This window comes from Pseudorasbora parva, chromosome 25, assembly GCF_024679245.1.
Source record: "Pseudorasbora parva isolate DD20220531a chromosome 25, ASM2467924v1, whole genome shotgun sequence".
NCBI classification, from domain to species: domain Eukaryota; kingdom Metazoa; phylum Chordata; class Actinopteri; order Cypriniformes; family Gobionidae; genus Pseudorasbora; species Pseudorasbora parva.
This window is the reverse complement of record NC_090196.1, coordinates 35,372,802-35,393,121: the sequence shown is the minus strand read 5'-3', so window position 1 is coordinate 35,393,121 and position 20,320 is coordinate 35,372,802.

Sequence of the window (20,320 nt, the reverse complement as noted above, 5' to 3'; positions counted from 1 at the left end):
TCTCCTGAAGGTAAAGTCAGGACTTCTTAATGAAGAGCAGAACTCTTTTTTTTAGAGCAGAACCAAAATTGTTGGTTTTTGTTGGTTTAACTTAAAAAAGTAAGTAACCTGGTTGCCTTTAAATTCTGAGTTTATTGAAATTAAAAATTTGAGTTGATACAATGAAGGAAATTTGTTAAATAAATAGAAACTCAAAATATTATTGTATCTGAACCACATAAAACATTTGATAAATCATGAAAATAGCACAATTTGGCTGCGTCATCACAAATAAAACACACAATTACCCAATATACTTACAAAATCTTTTAATAATATTTTAATAAAGGTTGTCGAATCTCAAAAAATGTTGATTGTATTAACTTAAAATTTTAAGGCAACCAGGGAACATATTTTCTAGATAATTTTTTACAGTATCGTTTACCAAGTACACAACAACTACAACAACAACAACAACAACAACAAAACATTTTCATGATTTTAAAGAAAACATTACCTGAAGTAAAATCATATTTTATTTTAGCATCTGACAAACTAAGAAAATAAAATAAAAATATAAGTTATAATATCGATCTTGAATGCAATGTAAGTCACTTTGGATAAAAAATCTGACAAATTAAATAAATAAATAAATAAATAAATAAATAAATAAATAAATAAATAAATAAATAAATAAATAAATAAATAAATAAATAAACAAATAATTAAATAAATAAATTAAAATAATTTTTATATATATATAAATAAATAAAAAAATAAAAAAATAAATAAAATAGTAAATCTTGAAAGCAATATAAGTCACTTTACAAAAGCATCTGCCAAATTAATAAAATAAAATAAAATAATACAAAAAAAGATAAAATAAAATTGAATAAAATTAAATTAAATTAAATTAAATAGTAAATCTTGAAAGCAAATTAAGTCACTTTATAAAAGCATATGCCAAATTAATAAAACAAAATAAAAAATAAAAATAAAAATAGAAAGATTAAATTAAATTAAATTAAATTAAATTAAATTAAATTAAATTAAATTAAATTAAATTAAATTAAATTAAATTAAATTAAATTGTAAATCTTGAATGCAATATAAGTCACTTTATAAAAGCATCTGCCAAATAAATAAAAAATAAAAAAATTAAATTAAAGTAAATATTAAAATAAAATAAAAAAGAATGAATGAAATGTAAGTTCTGCCAAATGCATAAAATAAAATAAATAAAATAACAATAAATAAATAAATCGTGCTGAGGGAAACCCAATAATCTGGAAGAGATTTGTAAAAGAGAGTTAAAACGCTGATTGAATAATGGCACAATTATAACTGAGCTGTTTTATATACTCCTCCTGTGTTGACATTTTATCATCTGAATTTGCTGAAATTGCCAACATGCTACTGGAGAAGTTTGCAAATGCCACAGAGGAAAATACATCCTTCAGGTTCTGATATTCGGCCTATAGGCTCTGCATTAACTCAGCAGCCTGTTCAGTTCATTTCCCATTAGTTAATGGGGTCAGGAGAACGCTTCCCTAATCCTGACGCGGACCGCAGGGGATATATCAGCCATGTTTGTCCTCCACATTCTCTCCGCAGCTTCCAGAAAGGACCTGACAGGAAACATGGCATCATCCAATTATAAGATTCCTCCATTCTGACAGAAGCATGAACAGGGACGCGGGAGTTTAGCATTCGCGCATAATCTATATGCTAATGCAGATTATCCCGGCTCTTCCGGCAGCCTGTCCTTGGGCGGCTCACTTCGGCACAATAGGCGGCTTGCTGATATTAGGCTGCCAGAATTGGATAATGATTAACCGTGATCAAATCATTTTAAATTGCATTATAACAAAGCCCTAGCATTTCCCTAAAGCTGAGACCCGCGGGGCAGGAGGATACCGTCCCACTGCGAGCCGCCGTGCAGAATTAAATCTGAAATTCTGGATCTGGAAGCTGAATTAAGGAGACATCCTCAAACGTCCGCATGCACACCTAAAATACAGCATCAGGACAACTGTGATGTCTGCCAAAAGAAAAGAAAAGAACCTTGTTTTGGATAAAAGCATCTGCAAAAATGACATTTCCTCACTACTAAATATTCCACGCTCAACTGTTAGTGGGATTAGAACAAAGTGGAAGCCATTGGGAACAACAGCAACTCAGCCACGAAGTGTTAAATTCCAGAGCGGGGTCAGCACATGCTGAGGGTCACAAGCCTTACATCACCAAGAGCAATGCAAAGCAGTGGAATAAAGCAGCCGCCACTGGACTCTAGAGCAGTGAGACGTGTTCTCTGAGCGACCAATCACGCTTCAGTCTGACAATCACATGGACCAGTCTGGGTTTGGCCGTCGCCAGGAGAACGGGACTCGCCTGACTGCAGTGTGGGGAGTGTAAAGTTTGGTGGAGGGGGGGTTATGGGTGGGGTTGTATGTTTGCTCTGTATCTGGTGAGTTTTTCTCTCTATAGTCCTTTATCTCGCTCATTGGGTTCGTAGAGCTGAATTCTTAATGCGGTATGCCAGCTGCTTACATACATTTATTGTCAAAACGCTGCTTATACAAGTCATTTTTTAATTGAACACGTTCTTCGTCAGGTATGTCCAACATTAAGTATATCCAATTTACATTTGGAAACAAAGTTGTATTTAAAATGTCACACTTACTATTTATCTAACAGTTTAAATGTTTTTTCATACATAAAAGTATAGAGATGGATTTCTGGATCCCCCATAAAGGTGCATCATATTTGGGGGTCCTTGGCATCGTTGAGTTTGAAACCCCTGCTGTTTATGGCAGATCATACGCCTGCCCTGGAAAACACTGCAGTCTCAGGACGAGAGAGCGAAGAGGAGAGTAGGCGAGACTCATGTGAGAACTTCTCAGGAGAAATCTCACCATTACAGACTTTCATCATCGCTGAAGACGTTCAGGCGTGAGATCCTGGAGCGTCTGGAGAACATCGTCAGATCATCCGGGAGTCGGAGAATCACAGGGGCTGTTAACTTCAGCTTTAAACACTGAAAACTGAGAACAAACATCTCTCAAACCTTCATCTGATGGAGGAAGAAATGAAGAGGAAGATGATAAACAGAGAAAGGCGGGTCCCGGCGGAGAGAGTCTCAGCTCTTTGAAGATCTGCTGCTCAAATATCTGCGAGCGCTGAACTGATGCTGAGTTTCTCTGCGAATATAACTTCACATCATGCCAATGAGCCGTTCTCTCATGAGTGTGTGTGTGTGTGCATGTGTGTGTGTGTGCGTGTGTGTGTGAGTGTGTGTATGTGTTTAATGATCTGTTTGTAAGCTGCTGAATGCCACTCGTTACAGCACTCTCCAAGCTGGCAGTAGTTCATTAGTCTGATGGATCAATATATGAGTTTGACCTCTCCTGGCCTCAGCAGAACGAGCTCTGAATCAACCCATCTGCACTTACACGAGCTTCACACACACACCTTACACGAGCTTCACACACACACACACACACACACACCTGATGAATGCCAACGCATGAAGGACTGCCTTTCATTTGGCCAATAAACACACACCGCAAAACATAAACATGAGCATTTTGGATAAAAGCATGTGCCAAAATGAATGAATGAATGAATGAATGAATGAATGAATGAATGAATGAATGAATGAATGAATGAATGAATGAATGAATGAATGAATAAATAAATAAATAAATAAATAAAAAAATAAATAAAAAAATAAATAAATAAATGAATGAATGAATGAACGAACGAACGAACGAACGAACGAACGAACGAACGAACGAACGAACGAACGAACGAACGAACGAACAAACAAACAAACAAATAAATAAATAAATAAATAAATCTTAAATGCAATATAAGTTGTTTTGGATACAAGTGTGAAATAAAAATTATAAATTTAAATAATAAAATAAATAATAAAGGTGTTTTCCAGCACAAATATCTAAGTTTCTTAAATCAAGATTTACTGGAGGAGCAGAATAACTGCAGATATTAAGTCTTGCTTAATGAATAATGAATTAAAATGAAGTGTTTGTGCTTAAAACAGAACAAATATCTGTCAGTGGGGTCAGAGAATAATCTGAATACAGACAGAAAACAGGATCCCAGCTAACAAAAGTAGGCTCTATAATAACATTTCCATTAAGTTATGAAAACTGAACCATTTCAGAACAATCTGAGCGATGTAAAATAATGTTTGTGTGCTAATGTTTCGAGAACATTATTAAAATCCAGATAATGTTGAAGAAATGTTCTATTAGCGTTACAGGAAGAACACTTGATACATAACGTTGAGAGAACCTTTACAGAACGCTATTAAAGCGCCCATTAAAGCATACACTTAAGTCATTTTGCTTCTTAAGTAAATGTATCTTGATTTAACCCTTTGTATGCATTAGAAAACTGTAAACACCTGTTTAATTCCTGAACATAAGCGTATAAAACAGCCATAACTAAAATCATATTGTCTCTGATCTGTAACTTCTCATTAATGAGTCAAAGTTTTAAATGTTGCTGTTTTTATTACTAAATTTACTCCCTTTTTATGAAATAAAAAAATCAGAAATTCTTTGAAATGTAAAATTTTGCAGGAAAACAGCAAAAACCAGTGTGATGGAAGAAAAATATATATATATTTATGTGAGATTATTTATTTGAGTATACCATTAGATGGACTATATAAGCACTAATAAGAGAATTACCAATGTAAACTTCAGTGCATTTAATTGAAGTCCTATGAGTTAAAATTTAAATAAATGATGATCGTTACACATGCAAACTTACATTTTTGTCCTAAAAACTGTTTTTTGTTGTTGTTATTTTACCTCCTCCAGGTCAAAAAGGACCCGAATGCATTAGAAGGGTTAATGTTTAGATGTTTGTTATGAAAAAAAGACGAGACCATGATGATGCTTTGCAGAGAGAAATACATTCGTCTCCGATTCAGAGATCTCAAAACTAGCTCAAGCGTTTCTCTTCCAATGAAACGAGCTGTTATTATACAGACTCAAGTCATGTTAGTCCCAGAGGAAGAGCAACAGTGATTATAATCACACACACACACACACACAGTCATCAATCTCTCTCTCTCTCTCTCTCTCTCTCTCTCTCTCTCTCTCTCTCTGTGGGTTTATTGTTCACGCTGCACCTCAGAAATAATTGGCCGTCCGTCATCGAGAGCAAACGGCGCTGCAGATATCTTTATTAAGATCGTTAAACAGATATATCTGATCGTTTGCTAGCTAGTGTAATTAGCCTCCGAACATTGCGGCCGTAAACAAGCAGCAGAAATAAAGATGACTGACCTTTAACCTCTCCAAAGCAAACTCAAAGCCCAACCTGTGCCTGTGAGATTGATGCCTTACAGAAAAACCCTAACGCTCAAAATAATCAACTGGCTTAAGTTGGGTCAACTTAAAAAAAGGTTATTAATCAAATTAACTTTTATGAGTATTTAGAGCTTCGAACTGAGTTCACAAAACGGACACATTTTAAGTAATCTGGCTTGTTTGATTTGAGTTTTGTAAACTTGGTTCTTTTAATTTAGACTAACTAAAATTAATTTACTAACTAAAAACCAGCATGCTTTGCCATGACACTCAAAAGTAAAGTCAGAGTAAATTCTAAAATTAAGTGTTTTTGTGCAAGATTAGTGTTGATTTAATGTTTAGATATGCTAATTTAGAAGAGTTTCTGTTGTGTTGTTGTTTTTTTGGTTCATGATCAAATTATATGATCAATACGTTGTGACAACATGTTTTTAAATTATATTAACTAAAAATAAGTTAAGTGATTTTCAACTTTTTTGTAAGTTAGACAAGATTCAATTTATTTTTAAGAGATTATAAGTCAGTTTAATGTAATTTAAGTTGAAATGACTTAAAAATCCAAGTTAAATGTATTTAATTAAAGGCAGCAACTTTTTTATAGTTAAACCAGCCAAGTTTCCAATACAAAAAAAAATTATGTTTTCTCAAAAGCGAGAGTAAATGCTAAAATCAAGTGTTATATAACCTGTTTTATACACAATTAACGTGAGATTAAGTGTGTTTAGCTATGCTAATTTAGAAGAGTTTCTGTTACGTTTTTTTTTTTTTTTTTTTGGAGGGTTGCCATCATGATCAAATTGAATGATCAATAAGTTATGACAACATATATTTTATCAAACTCATCAAAATAAGTTGAGCAATTTTATACAATATTCAACAAGCCAGCTTAATTTAATTTAAGTTGAACTGATTTACATTTTTAAGTATAATCAACGTGGATTTTAAGACAGGAACTTTTTTAAATGCTAGTCAAGTTACCACAACTAAAAATATTTAATTAATTAATTAGCTTACTCAAATATTTTATGTTAAGAGCAAAGAGTATAGAGTAAATATCTGCCAGTTCTGCTTGCTTAAACTTTACATTTCTTAACTTAAAAATTGTGATATATCACACTGTAAAAAATATTATTTAGAAAATAAGTTACCTGGTTGCCTTAAAATTTTGAGTTCATTGAAATTAAAATTTTGAGTTAATACAATGAACGTTTTTTGAGATTCGACAACCTTTATTAAAATATTATTAAAAGATTTTGTAAGCATTTTGGGTAATTGTGTGTTTTATTTGTGATGACGCAGCCAAATTGTGCTATTTTTATGATTTATCAAATGTTTTATGTGATTCAGATACAATAATATTTTGAGTTTCTATTTATTAAACAAATTTCCTTCATTGTATGAACTCAAATTTTTTATTTCAATAAACTCAAAATTTTAAGGCAACCATGTGACTTACTTTTTAAGTTAAACCAACAACAAAAAAATACAGTGCAGATTACCTGAACATTTTTTAGGTTTAAAAAGTTTCAGGTCCACAAGCTTCTGGACAAAAGAAAAAAAAAGTCTGCACATTCAGCCAAAATATTAGAAATATCAGCTTATTAAAGTCTTCACAGTATGAATAATAAATGTGCAAACATGTTGCGCAAAATAAAGCCACACTGTGATTTTTATCGGGTTTAATCTTTAGTTGTAGAAGCGAATTGATTAATTTCACTGAATCGTGTTCATTTGAAAGAATCAATTTTAAAACTTTGAACTGACATTACTGCAAAAAATGTATTCCTCAGAGTTTCAGTCTCGTTTTCCAGCACAAAATATCTCAACGTTCATAAATCAAGACGATTACTTCAGATGGAGCTCAACACCACTCATAATCTCACAGGTTTATCTGTGGCAATAGCCAACAATACATTATAAGGGTCATAATTATGCATTTTTCTTCTATGCCAAAAATCATTAGGATATAACTATGACTTTTCCCTCAATAAACTCCTAATTTACTGCTTATTAATAGTTAGTGAGGTAGTTTTTGTAGCGTTTAAGTTTAGGTATTGGGTCGGATTAAGGGATGTAGAATAAGCTCATGCAGAATAAGGCATTAATATGAGCTTTATAAGTGCTCATAAACAGACAATATCATAGTAATATGCATGATCATAAGACACTCGTTAATAACTGAACCCTAAAATAAGGACTTAATGTGGACAACTTTATATGAGATTTTCTCAATATTGCACCATCAAATTTTCTTTGCCAAATGTTTAATAGGCTTTATTAAAAATGAATAAATAATAGGCTTTCCTGTAGCTCAACCAGATGAACGCCAAGGTCATGGGTTCGACTTCCAGGGAAAGCAAGAACTGAAAAAAATGTCAAATGCAATGCAAGTCGCTTTGGATAAAAGAGTCTGCCAAATGCATAAATATAAATATTGGGTAACACTTTATTTTAAGGTTCAGTTATTAACTATTAACTAGTGTCTTATGATCATGCATATTACTATGATATTGTCTGTTTATTAGCACTTCTAAAGCTCATATTAATGCCTTATTCTGCATGAGCTTATTCTACATCCCTTAATCCGACCCAATACCTAAATTTAAACGCTACAAAAACTACCTTACTAACTATTAATAAGCAGTAAATTAGGAGATTATTGAGGCAGAAGTCGGAGTTAATAGTGAATATGTGTTCCCCATACTAAAGTGTTATCCACACAAACCATACATCAACGGAAAGGCTGCTTTATTCAGCATTCAGATGATCTATTAATCTCAATGTCATAAAATTGACTGGTTTTGAGGTCCAGGGTCACATTTGTTCCTGTTTTAAGCCCAAACTCACCTCACTTCGCTGATCTTTTCATTAAACAAGACTTGAGAGATTCTGCTTCTCCAGTAAAAGTGTCTTGCTTTGGGAGTGTTTAGATGTTTGTGCTGGATCTGGAGCCAGAAGCTCGTGTTTTGCAGTGTTGTCGAGTTTAACCCTCCAGAGGGGTTCAGAAAGAGAGCGTTTGATTCTGAACACAACATTAGCTCCCAAAAGGCAAAGCGCTTAAACATTTTCTGAACCCTTCAGTGTTTCGTCCGCAGGGACCGTTGAGGAAACAGGTTTCATTCTCCGGGGGAATTCTGGGAAAGAACATAAACTCCATCAGAAATGAAATCGGACGCGGCGTCGCCTGAGAAAAGCGAGATTATGAGATAAATGCGGTGAGATGTGTGTGTGTAGATGGAGGGAAGCGAGCGCTGATTTCTCCAGAGATGGTTCTGATGATAGTTTCTCAGCGCTGAGGCTTTATTCTCGGGTCACTTCACAGCCGTCCGCTTTATAAATTGGGTAAATACCAGACAAGACTTCAATTTGAGATGAAACGCCTGAGGGGCAAAGAGTGTATTACTAACATTTATACTCGACCCGCGTGAGATCTCAGGACACACTCAACACGAAACCTCAACTTAAAGGATTAGTTCACTTTTAAATAAACGTTTGCTGAGTTTGCTCACCCACATGTCATCCAAGATGTCCATGTCTCTCTTTCTTCAGTGGAAAATAAATTAAGTTTTTTGATGAAAAGATGGACTTCAATGGCCCTCAAATGACTCAAAGGTCAAATGACAGTTTAAAAGGGCTTTAAACAACACCAGACGATAAATAAGGGTCTTATCTAGACAAACCATCACACATTTAAACAATAAAATAAAAAAATAACAGCTAAAAAAAATATATAAGCACAAATGCTGGCCTTGCTCTGTTCTGTGAGGTTCATTCATGACGTGACGTAATACGCAATTCTTTCTCTGGAGAAAATGCTTTATTTTATTCTTCTGTAATTGTTACCCTAAAATCAGGAGAGTTTTATATTATTGTGACAGTTTATCTATCCATGTTAGTTTGTTAGATCGCTAAAAATAAATATAAAGCTCCCACGTGAAAAAATAGTATATTATAGTAAAATTACTCTAGTAAATACTATAGTGTTTTTGAACAATACTATAGTAAAGATACTACAGTAAAGTATAGTATATTATAGTAAAATTACTCTAGTAAATACTATAGTTTTTTTGAACAATACTATAGTAAAGATACTACAGTAAAGTATAGTATATTATAGTAAAATTACTCTAGTAAATACTATAGTGTTTTGAACCATACTATAGTAAAGATACTACAGTAAAGTATAGTATATTATAGTAAAATTACTCTAGTAAATACTATAGTGTTTTGAACCATACTATAGTAAAGATACTACAGTAAAGTATAGTATATTATAGTAAAATTACTCTAGTAAATACTATAGTGTTTTGAACCATACTATAGTAAATATACTACAGTAAATTGTTGTATATTACAGTAAAATTACTCTAGTAAATACTATAGTGTTTTGAACCATACTATAGTAAAGATACTACAGTAAATTGAAGTATTTACAGTAAAATTACAGTAGTAAACACTATAGTATTTTTGAACCATACTATAGTAAAGATACTACAGTAAAGTATAGTATATTAGAGTAAAATTACAGTAGTAAATACTATAGTGTTTTGAACCATACTATAGTAAAGATACTACAGTAAAGGTAAAGTATAGTATATTAGAGGAAAATTACTCTAGTAAATACTATAGTGTTTTGAACCATACTATAGTAAAGATACTACAGTAAAGGTAAAGTATAGTATATTAGAGGAAAATTACTCTAGTAAATACTATAGTGTTTTTGAACCATACTATAGTAAAGATACTACAGTAAAGGTAAAGTATAGTATATTAGAGGAAAATTACTCTAGTAAATACTATAGTGTTTTGAACCATACTATAGTAAAGATACTACAGTAAAGGTAAAGTATAGTATATTATAGTAAAATTACTCTAGTAAATACTATAGTGTTTTGAACCATACTATAGTAAATATACTACAGTAAATTGTTGTATATTACAGTAAAATTATTCTAGTAAATACTATAGTGTATTGAACCATACTATAGTAAAGATACTACAGTAAATTGAAGTATTTACAGTAAAATTACAGTAGTAAACACTATAGTATTTTTGAACCATACTATAGTAAAGATACTACAGTAAAGTATAGTATATTAGAGTAAAATTACAGTAGTAAATACTATAGTGTTTTGAACCATACTATAGTAAAGATACTACAGTAAAGGTAAAGTATAGTATATTAGAGGAAAATTACTCTAGTAAATACTATAGTATTTTGAACCATACTATAGTAAAGATACTACAGTAAAGGTAAAGTATAGTATATTATAGTAAAATTACTCTAGTAAATACTATAGTGTTTTTGAACCATACTATAGTAAAGATACTACAGTAAAGTATAGTATATTATAGTAAAATTAATTAAGTAAATACTATAGTGTTTTTGAACCATACTATAGTAAATATACTACAGTAAAGTATAGTATATTATAGTAAAATTACTCTAGTAAATACTATAGTGTTTTGAACCATACTATAGTAAAGATACTACAGTAAAGTATAGTATATTATAGTAAAATTACTCTAGTAAATACTATAGTGTTTTGAACCATACTATAGTAAAGATACTACAGTAAAGGTAAAGTATAGTATATTAGAGGAAAATTACTCTAGTAAATACTATAGTGTTTTTGAACAATGCTATAGTAAATATAGTACAGTAAATTGTTGTATATTAGAGTAAAATTACTCTAGTAAATACTATAGTGTTTTTGAACAATGCTATGGTAAATATACTACAGTAAATTGTTGTATATTACAGTAAAATTACTGTAGTAAATACTATAGTGTATTGAACCATACTATAGTAAAGATACTACAGTAAATTGAAGTATTTACAGTAAAATTACAGTAGTAAACACTATAGTGTTTTTGAACCATACTATAGTAAAGATACTACAGTAAAGTATAGTATATTATAGTAAAATTAATTAAGTAAATACTATAGTGTTTTTGAACCATACTATAGTAAATATACTACAGTAAAGTATAGTATATTATAGTAAAATTACTCTAGTAAATACTATAGTGTTTTGAACCATACTATAGTAAAGATACTACAGTAAAGTATAGTATATTATAGTAAAATTACTCTAGTAAATACTATAGTGTTTTGAACCATACTATAGTAAAGATACTACAGTAAAGGTAAAGTATAGTATATTAGAGGAAAATTACTCTAGTAAATACTATAGTGTTTTTGAACAATGCTATAGTAAATATAGTACAGTAAATTGTTGTATATTTGAGTAAAATTACTCTAGTAAATACTATAGTGTTTTTGAACAATGCTATGGTAAATATACTACAGTAAAGTGTTGTATATTACAGTAAAATTACTGTAGTAAATACTATAGTGTATTGAACCATACTATAGTAAAGATACTACAGTAAATTGAAGTATTTACAGTAAAATTACAGTAGTAAACACTATAGTATTTTTGAACCATACTATAGTAAAGATACTACAGTAAAGTATAGTACATTATAGTAAAATTATTCTAGTAAATACTATAGTGTTTTGAACCATACTATAGTGAATATAGTACAGTAAATTGTTGTATATTACAGTAAAATTACTCTAGTAAATACTATAGTGTTTTGAACCATACTATAGTGAATATAGTACAGTAAATTGTTGTATATTACAGTAAAATTACAGTAGTAAATACTATATTGTTTTTGAACAATACTATAGTAAATATAGTACAGTAAATTGTTGTATATTACAGTAAAATTACAGAAGTAAATACTATAGTGTTTTTGAACAATACTATAGTAAATATAGTACAGTAAATTGTAGTATATTATAGTAAAATTATTCTAGTAAATACTATAGTGTTTTGAACCATACTATAGTAAAGATACTACAGTAAATTGAAGTATATTACAGTAAAATTAATGCAGTAAATACTCTACCACATACTACAATTTACTGTGTACTATAGTATGGTTAAAAACACTATAGTATTTACTAGAGTAATTTTACTGTAATATACTATACTTTACTGTAGTATCTTTACTATAGTATTGTTCAAAAGCACTATAGTATTTACTAGAGTAATTTTACTATAATATACTATACTTTACTGTAGTATCTTTACTATAGTATGGTTCAAAAACACTGTAGTATTTACTAGAGTAATTTTACTGTAATATACTATACTTTACTGTAGTATCTTTACTATAGTATTGTTCAAAAGCACTATAGTATTTACTAGAGTAATTTTACTATAATATACTATACTTTACTGTAGTATCTTTACTATAGTATGGTTCAAAAACACTATAGTATTTACTAGAGTAATTTTACTATAATATACTATACTTTACTGTAGTATCTTTACTATAGTATTGTTCAAAAACACTATCGTATTTACTAGAGTAATTTTACTATAATATACTATACTTTACTGTAGTATCTTTACTATAGTATTGTTCAAAAACACTATCGTATTTACTAGAGTAATTTTACTATAATATACTATACTTTACTGTAGTATCTTTACTATAGTATGGTTAAAAACACTATAGTATTTACTAGAGTAATTTTACTATAATATACTTAGTATTTTTTCATGTGGGCTGATTAATGTGTGTTTAAAACATGTTCAGTTTATTAGTAAATCTGACCCGTTTTATTGATGACAAATACACGTCACACTCAGTTTGGATGGATGGAAATGTAATAATCAATCTAAACCTTCTTGTCTACATTGCCATTTCAGGCACAGTGACTGCAATATGAGGAACTAATAACAGGCAGAACGGCGGTTCATCGTGTCTCAGCGGTTCTGAAGGTCTCGTTAAAGGTCCAGTCGACGTGAATAACGGTCACTAAAGCAACAGGACGGGTCTGTTTGTGTAGCGGTAAACGAGTCGCTTACACTTCTCATGAATATTCAACGAGCGTCTGACAGAGCGTTTAAATAAACATGATGCAAAGCCTTGTGGGAGAAACACTGAGTGCGATCTGGAGAGGCTGAATACTTTATGTCTGGGAGGAAGAGACATGTTTGTGTCTAGCTTTTAATTCGATTGTGAATATATTAATTTGCGGATGTCCTCTTGGTTTCCTCATGCTCTGCGTAACTTCATTTGTCTCTAACATCATTAACTGAACTTGAACAACCTGAATGGAGCTCTTTACTGATCATAAGCTTTTGAGAAGTTGCTGGATTTCATCTCTCGGAGAAACAAACGCATGATACAGATGATATGAGAGATAACCATAGCTGTATTATGCCGCCTGTCACTTTAAATGCTCGATCTCTATAGTGCCGGATGGATTCTGATTGGCTGTTGATGTTTTTATCGTTCAACAGCTGGTAAAACATTGCAATAAATATCGTTTCTCTTTGTGCCGTTATCGTTATAGTTGTGCTTTTCTTCCTTTTTCTCAGAGAATTAGTGATTATTAAAACTTTATAGTTATAGAAGCTTGCTTTCGCCACAAAATAAAAATAACAAAGGTAATTGCGACTTATTATCTCACAATTCTAACTTTTGTTGCTCACAGATTTGTATATAGTTATAAATTTGCAAGTGCGAATTTACATTTCAGAATTATTATTTTTATTTCAAATCTGTTTTTTTCCCCACCACAACAAAAAACTAAAAAAAGGTAATTGCGACTTTATATGTGAAAAGTTTTCCTTGCAGTTTATTCTCCGAAATTGCGTTTCTCACAACTTTAAAGTTTACAATTCTTAGGGAATTTCTCGCAGTTGTTTTTTTTTTTCACCATGAAATAAAAAGTAAAAATATAAAAGGTAACCAAGAATTTTTTTTTTTAAATCTCAGACCCGCAATTGTGAGTTTAAATCCTACAATTCTGACTTTCTCTATATTCTGAGTCTGCATCGCGCAGTTCAGGTTTCCGTTTATTTCCGCAACAGAAAATATAAAAATTAAAAAGGTAATTGCAACTTTATATCTCACAATTCTCACTTTTTTGCTTACAATTGTGTATATATATATTTTGCACAAGCTCACCAAAATTGGACAGTTGAAGACTGGAGAAATGTTGCCTGGTCTGATGAGTCTCGATTTCTGCTGAGACATTCAGATGGTAGAGTCAGAATTTGGCGTAAACAGAATGAGAACATGGATCCATCATGCCTTGTTCCCACTGTGCAGGCTGGTGGTGGTGGTGTAATGGTGTGGGGGATGTTTTCTTGGCACACTTTAGGCCCCTTAGTGCCAATTGGGCATCGTTTAAATGCCACGGCCTACCTGAGCATTGTTTCTGACCATGTCCATCCCTTTATGACCACCATGTGCCCATCCTCTGATGGCTACTTCCAGCAGGATAATGCACCATGTCACAAAGCTCCAATCATTTCAAATTGAACATGACTGAGTTGACTGAACTAAAATGGCCGCCACAGTCCCCAGATCTCAACCCAATAGAGCATCTTTGGGATGTGGTGGAACGGGAGCTTCGTGCCCTGGATGTGCATCCCACAAATCTCCATCAACTGCAAGATGCTCTCCTATCAATATGGGCCGACATTTCTAAAGAATGCTTTCAGCAGCTTGATGACCAATGCCACGGAGAATTAAGGCAGTTCTGAAGGAGAAAGGGTCAAACACAGCATTAGTGTGTGCTCCTAATAATCCTTTAGGGGAGTGTATGTCTCCATATATGTGATTAAAGTCCTGGCTAGTGTGAATGGGCTTCGTCCCAGAATCAGATGTTTGTGCCACACATGGACTCCAGTGAGATATCAAACTTCTGCTCTGATATTTGCTCTGGACTGTGAATGAGCAACTCTTCAGCACATCTCATTCTGCTCAGCTCTCGATGACTATCAGCCGGCGGTAAATGTCAGCGGTGATGTGGAGGAGCGCCAGAACGTCTCCGATGTTAATTAAATCAGAGATGAAACGCTCACCTTGAGAAAAACGGGCCTGATTTCACAGAACAGGCGAGCGCTGCCAACTTCCATTTCACTTTGATTTGCTAACGGCCCTGACAAGTTATTTCACGTCCCTGAAGTCTTCTTGTAAAATCAACCCTGTTCGTTTTATTTCATGATGTGCTTCGACCCAATTGATATGATTCTGAACTTTAGAAACACTCACAGTGATTGGTCTCACATCTGGTTTAGTGCCCAGTAAAACCAGCTGTTTGGTGAGACAGTAAGGTCTCATTTATTTGCATTAGTTAGTCAGTTTTATCTCATAAAACTTATTTTGATCACTTATTTTTATATACTTTTAAAATAGCTTGAATGTAACTTGATTCATTTATTATGCGCAGATCAATGAATATGCAAATGAGCCCCGCCTCCGCTCACTCATACAGGCTTGATGTATCAGAATGATAATGCGTTTTATGTATCGATTTCTTCAACGTCGGACACGTAACGGTAATTAACATAACTATCCTTTAGCTTGATTGCATTATCAAACAGCTAATAATGTGTTAATAAGCCATCTCAGTCTGCCTTTAGTGTCAGTCAGTATCCTTAGGAACGCTTTGAACAATTTATAGCATATAGTTCATCATAACATCGCAATTTACACTGATCAGGCATAACATTATGACCGTGAATAGCACTGATGATCTCTTCATCACCTGTTAATGGGTGGGATATATTAGGCAGCAAGTGAACATTTTGTCCTCAATAAATGGGCAAGCGTAAGGATTTGAGCGAGCTTGACAAGGGCCGAATTGTGATGGCTAGATGGCGCCACTGGACTCTAGAGCAGTGAGACATGTGAGCGACCAATCACGCTTCAGTCTGACAATCACATGGACGAGTCTGGGTTTGGCCGTCGCCAGGAGAACGGGACTCGCCTGACTGCATTGTGCCAAGTGTAAAGTTTGGTGGTGGGGGGGTTATGTGGTGGGGTTGTTTTTCAGGGCTTGTCCCCTTAGTTCCAGTGAAAGGAACTCTTAATGCTTCTCCAAGACATTTTGAACAATTTCACACTCCCATCTTTGTGGGATCAGTTTGTGGACGGCCCCTTCCTGTCCCAGCATGACTGCGCTCCAGTGCACAAAGCGTCGGTCCATAAAGACATGGATGAGGAGTTTGGTGTGGAGGAACTGGACTGGCCTGCACAGAGTCCTGAGCTCAACCCGATAGAACAGCTTTGGGATGAATTAGAGCGGAGACTGAGAGCCAGGCCTTCTCGTCCAACACCAGTGCCTGACCTCACAAACGAGCTTCTAGAAGAATGGGCAAAAATCCCCATAAACACACTCCTAAACCTTGAGGAAAGCCTTCCCAGAAGAGCTGGAGCTGTTAGAGAGGGTGGGCCGACTCCAGATTAAACCCTACGGGTTAACAATGGGAAGCTCATGTGTGTAAAGGCAGGCGTCCCAAAACTTTTGGCAATATAGTGTGTGTTGCTTCTGCTGACCAGCAGGAAACCGCAGTCATTGTAACAGTTAAAGGTGTTTTTCATTAACTGACACGTCACAGTCACCTGTCATTATAATATTTCTAGCTGACTGAACGAATCAATTACGTCCTGATTCGCCTCAAACGCTCGCCGACGTGTCTACGGCCGTCAATTCCTCAATAAATGCTGTCCATCAGAGAGCAGGTTTCAATTAAAACAGGAGATGGTATCGGCTCAGCGTCGCCCGCAGGCTGAGCTTCCACTGGGGATTGATTAGCTCTGCAGACGCCGCGCCTCTGGGTGAATCTCACACCACACCTGAGAGGAAACCTAATGCTTGAGCTCCGAATCACTATTACTACAGCTAATAGTTAACATTAGTGTGTGTGTGTGTGTGTGTGTGTGTGTGTGTGTTTGTGATGGGTAGGGTTAGGGGCAGTGTGTGTGTGTGTGTGTGTGTGTGTGTGTGTGTGTGTGTGTGTGTGTGTGTGTGTGTGTGTCGTCCTGCAGCGTTTGTGACATGAGTGATTCCTCGGATCATGTGCTTCTACTTTACTGATCAGACGCAACATTTTCACCTGCTGAACTTTGCAAAGGCAATCTGTAAAACGTCATTTTTGTGAAATGAATGTTAATTTCGCTCTCACTGTTGGTGTGGGAAAATCAGAATCAGTGCGAGATCTCCAGTCTCAATCGAGCGGAGGAAACAGCAGTCCTTTATTTCCCAAAGCCTCCATCAGGCGTCCTGGAGCGCACATAAATAACCCTGATGTGTGTGTGAGGGGACGGACGCGAGCTGAAATTAGCTGAGGAGTGTGTGTGAGATGAAAAGGATGTTTGACTGATGACGTTCACACAGACCCTGAACACAGACTGTGCTGCAGAAGAAGCAGCTCATATATATACTATATTTGCTTATATTTATATATATTTATTTAATTTTTTAAATTTCTATTTGTATTTTCCATTTATGTTTTAATTTAAAGTAAAGTTTGTTGTTTTTATTAGTTTTTTTTCAGTCATTTTTACATGCATATTTATATTTTGCATTTATATTAAAATTTTAGTTGAGGTTTAACTTTTTTTTGCTGTTTTATTTTTATTCGTTTTTTTAAACATATATTTTTGTGTATTTCTATTTTATTATTATTTTATTATATTTTTTATTTTAGTTTTAGAATTTTTATTTTTGATATTTACATTTTTTGGGGTAATTTTTAAGTTCTATTTGTATTTTAATTTTATTTTTTAAGTTTGTTGTTTTATTAATATTTTTCAGTAATTTTTTTAATGTATATTTATATTTTCAATTTAAGTTTTAATATTATTAATTGGTTAAAGTTTAAATATTTTTTATTTTTGTGTTTTTGTTATTTTTATACGTTTTTAAACGTTTATGTATATTTATATTTTCTATTTCTATTTTAATTTTATTATTTTAATGTTTTATTTTTATTTTTTGTTGTTTTTTACATTCAAGTTTTATTAATTTAGTTTTTAAGTTTTGTTTTGATTTCATTATAAATTTTGGGTTTTGGTTATTTTTAATTTAAAATGTCTGTATATTTGTATTTTTTAAAATTGCTATATATATATATATACTAAGAGTGACTGGCAGCCGTCCATCCATCCATCCACTCACTCACTCACTCACCCATCCATCCATCCACTCACCCACCCATCCATCCATCCATCCATCCACTCACCCACCCATCCATCCACTCATCCATCCATCCACTCACCCACCCATCCATCCACTCACCCACCCATCCATCCACTCATCCATCCATCCACCCACTCATCGATCCACTCACCCATCCATCCATCCACTCACCCACCCATCCATCCATCCATCCATCCACTCACCCACCCATCCATCCACTCATCCATCCATCCACTCACCCACCCATCCATCCACTCACCCACCCATCCATCCACTCATCCATCCATCCACCCACTCATCGATCCACTCACCCACCAATCCATCCATCCATCCATCCATCCATCCATCCATCCACTCATCCATCCACTCACCCACCCATCCATCTATCCACCCACCCATCTATCCATCCACTCACTCACTCACCCACCCATCCATCCATCCATCCATCCATCCACTCACCCACTCATCCATCCATCCACTCACCCACCCATCCATCCACTCACCCACCCACCCATCCATTCATCCATCCACTCACCCACCCATCCACTCATTCATCCATCCACTCACCCACCCATCCATCCACTCATCCATCCATCGATCCACTCACCCACCAATCCATCCATCCATCCATCCATCCATCCATCCACTCACCCATCCATCCACCCATCCATCCATCCACTCACCCACCCACCCATCCATCCATCCATCCATCCATCCACCCACCCATCCATCCACTCATCCATCCACCCACCCACCCACCCACCCATCCATCCATCCACTCATCCATCCACCCACCCACCCACCCACCCATCCATCCATCCACTCATCCATCCACCCACTCACCCACCCACCCACCCATCCATCCATCCACTCATCCATCCACCCACCCATCCACTCACCCACCCATCCATCCATCCAGCTTTGATCTGATTATCTTGATGGTCTTTTGGTCAAACCCACACCGTGTCACATACAGTCATAAAGACGAGTGCAGAGATTCCTTCTGTTTCTCAGATGCTGTTTTTCCTTCATCATCTGACCCCTGACCCCTGACCCTGCTGGCATCAGTCCTCATCTTTCAGTAATGAAGAGACCATGCAAAGGAATTCAGACAGAAGTGACTTTATTAAAAAAATATAAGTTTCATTAAAACACGTCTCGAGCCAGACGCTTCAGCCCCCGTCTTCTTCTACACTTAAATGAATCTGTACAATATTCCCAGAGCACATTATTTAATATTACATTCGACCTGCATGATTAAACGCATCAATCTAACAACACCTTTCATTGACACTCAGTAAAATAATTTAATTTATAGCGATTTAACATATAAATATATCTGCGGGTGAAACGTGACCTGATGTTTTCACCCAAAGACGAGCTGTAGATTCACAAAATAATCCAACAGAAATAATAATAATTCTAACAAAAATCATTTTCAAATAGTATTGAGCCTCACAGACGATCCTAAAATCCCACATTTATGCGTTATAAAGAACAACTATAATACAAATGGACCAACCTTCAGTGTAGAATAGAGTTTACATTCATATCAGCTGGCTTAGTAGGAAAACACTGAACATCACGGAGAGATGGAGGTGGAGATGGAGAACTAGAGATGGAGATGAAGAACTAGAGATGGAGATGAAGAACTAGAGATGGACAACTAGAGATGGACAACTAGAGATGGAGATGAAGAACTAGAGATGGAGATGGAGGTGGAGATGGAGAACTAGAGATGGAGATGAAGAACTAGAGATGGAGAACTAGAGATGGAGATGAAGAACTAGAGATGGAGAACTAGAGATGGAGATGAAGAACTAGAGATGGAGATGAAGAACTAGAGATGGACAACTAGAGATGGACAACTAGAGATGGAGATGAAGAACTAGAGATGGAGATGGAGGTGGAGATGGAGAACTAGAGATGGAGATGAAGAACTAGAGATGGACAACTAGAGATGGAGATGAAGAAC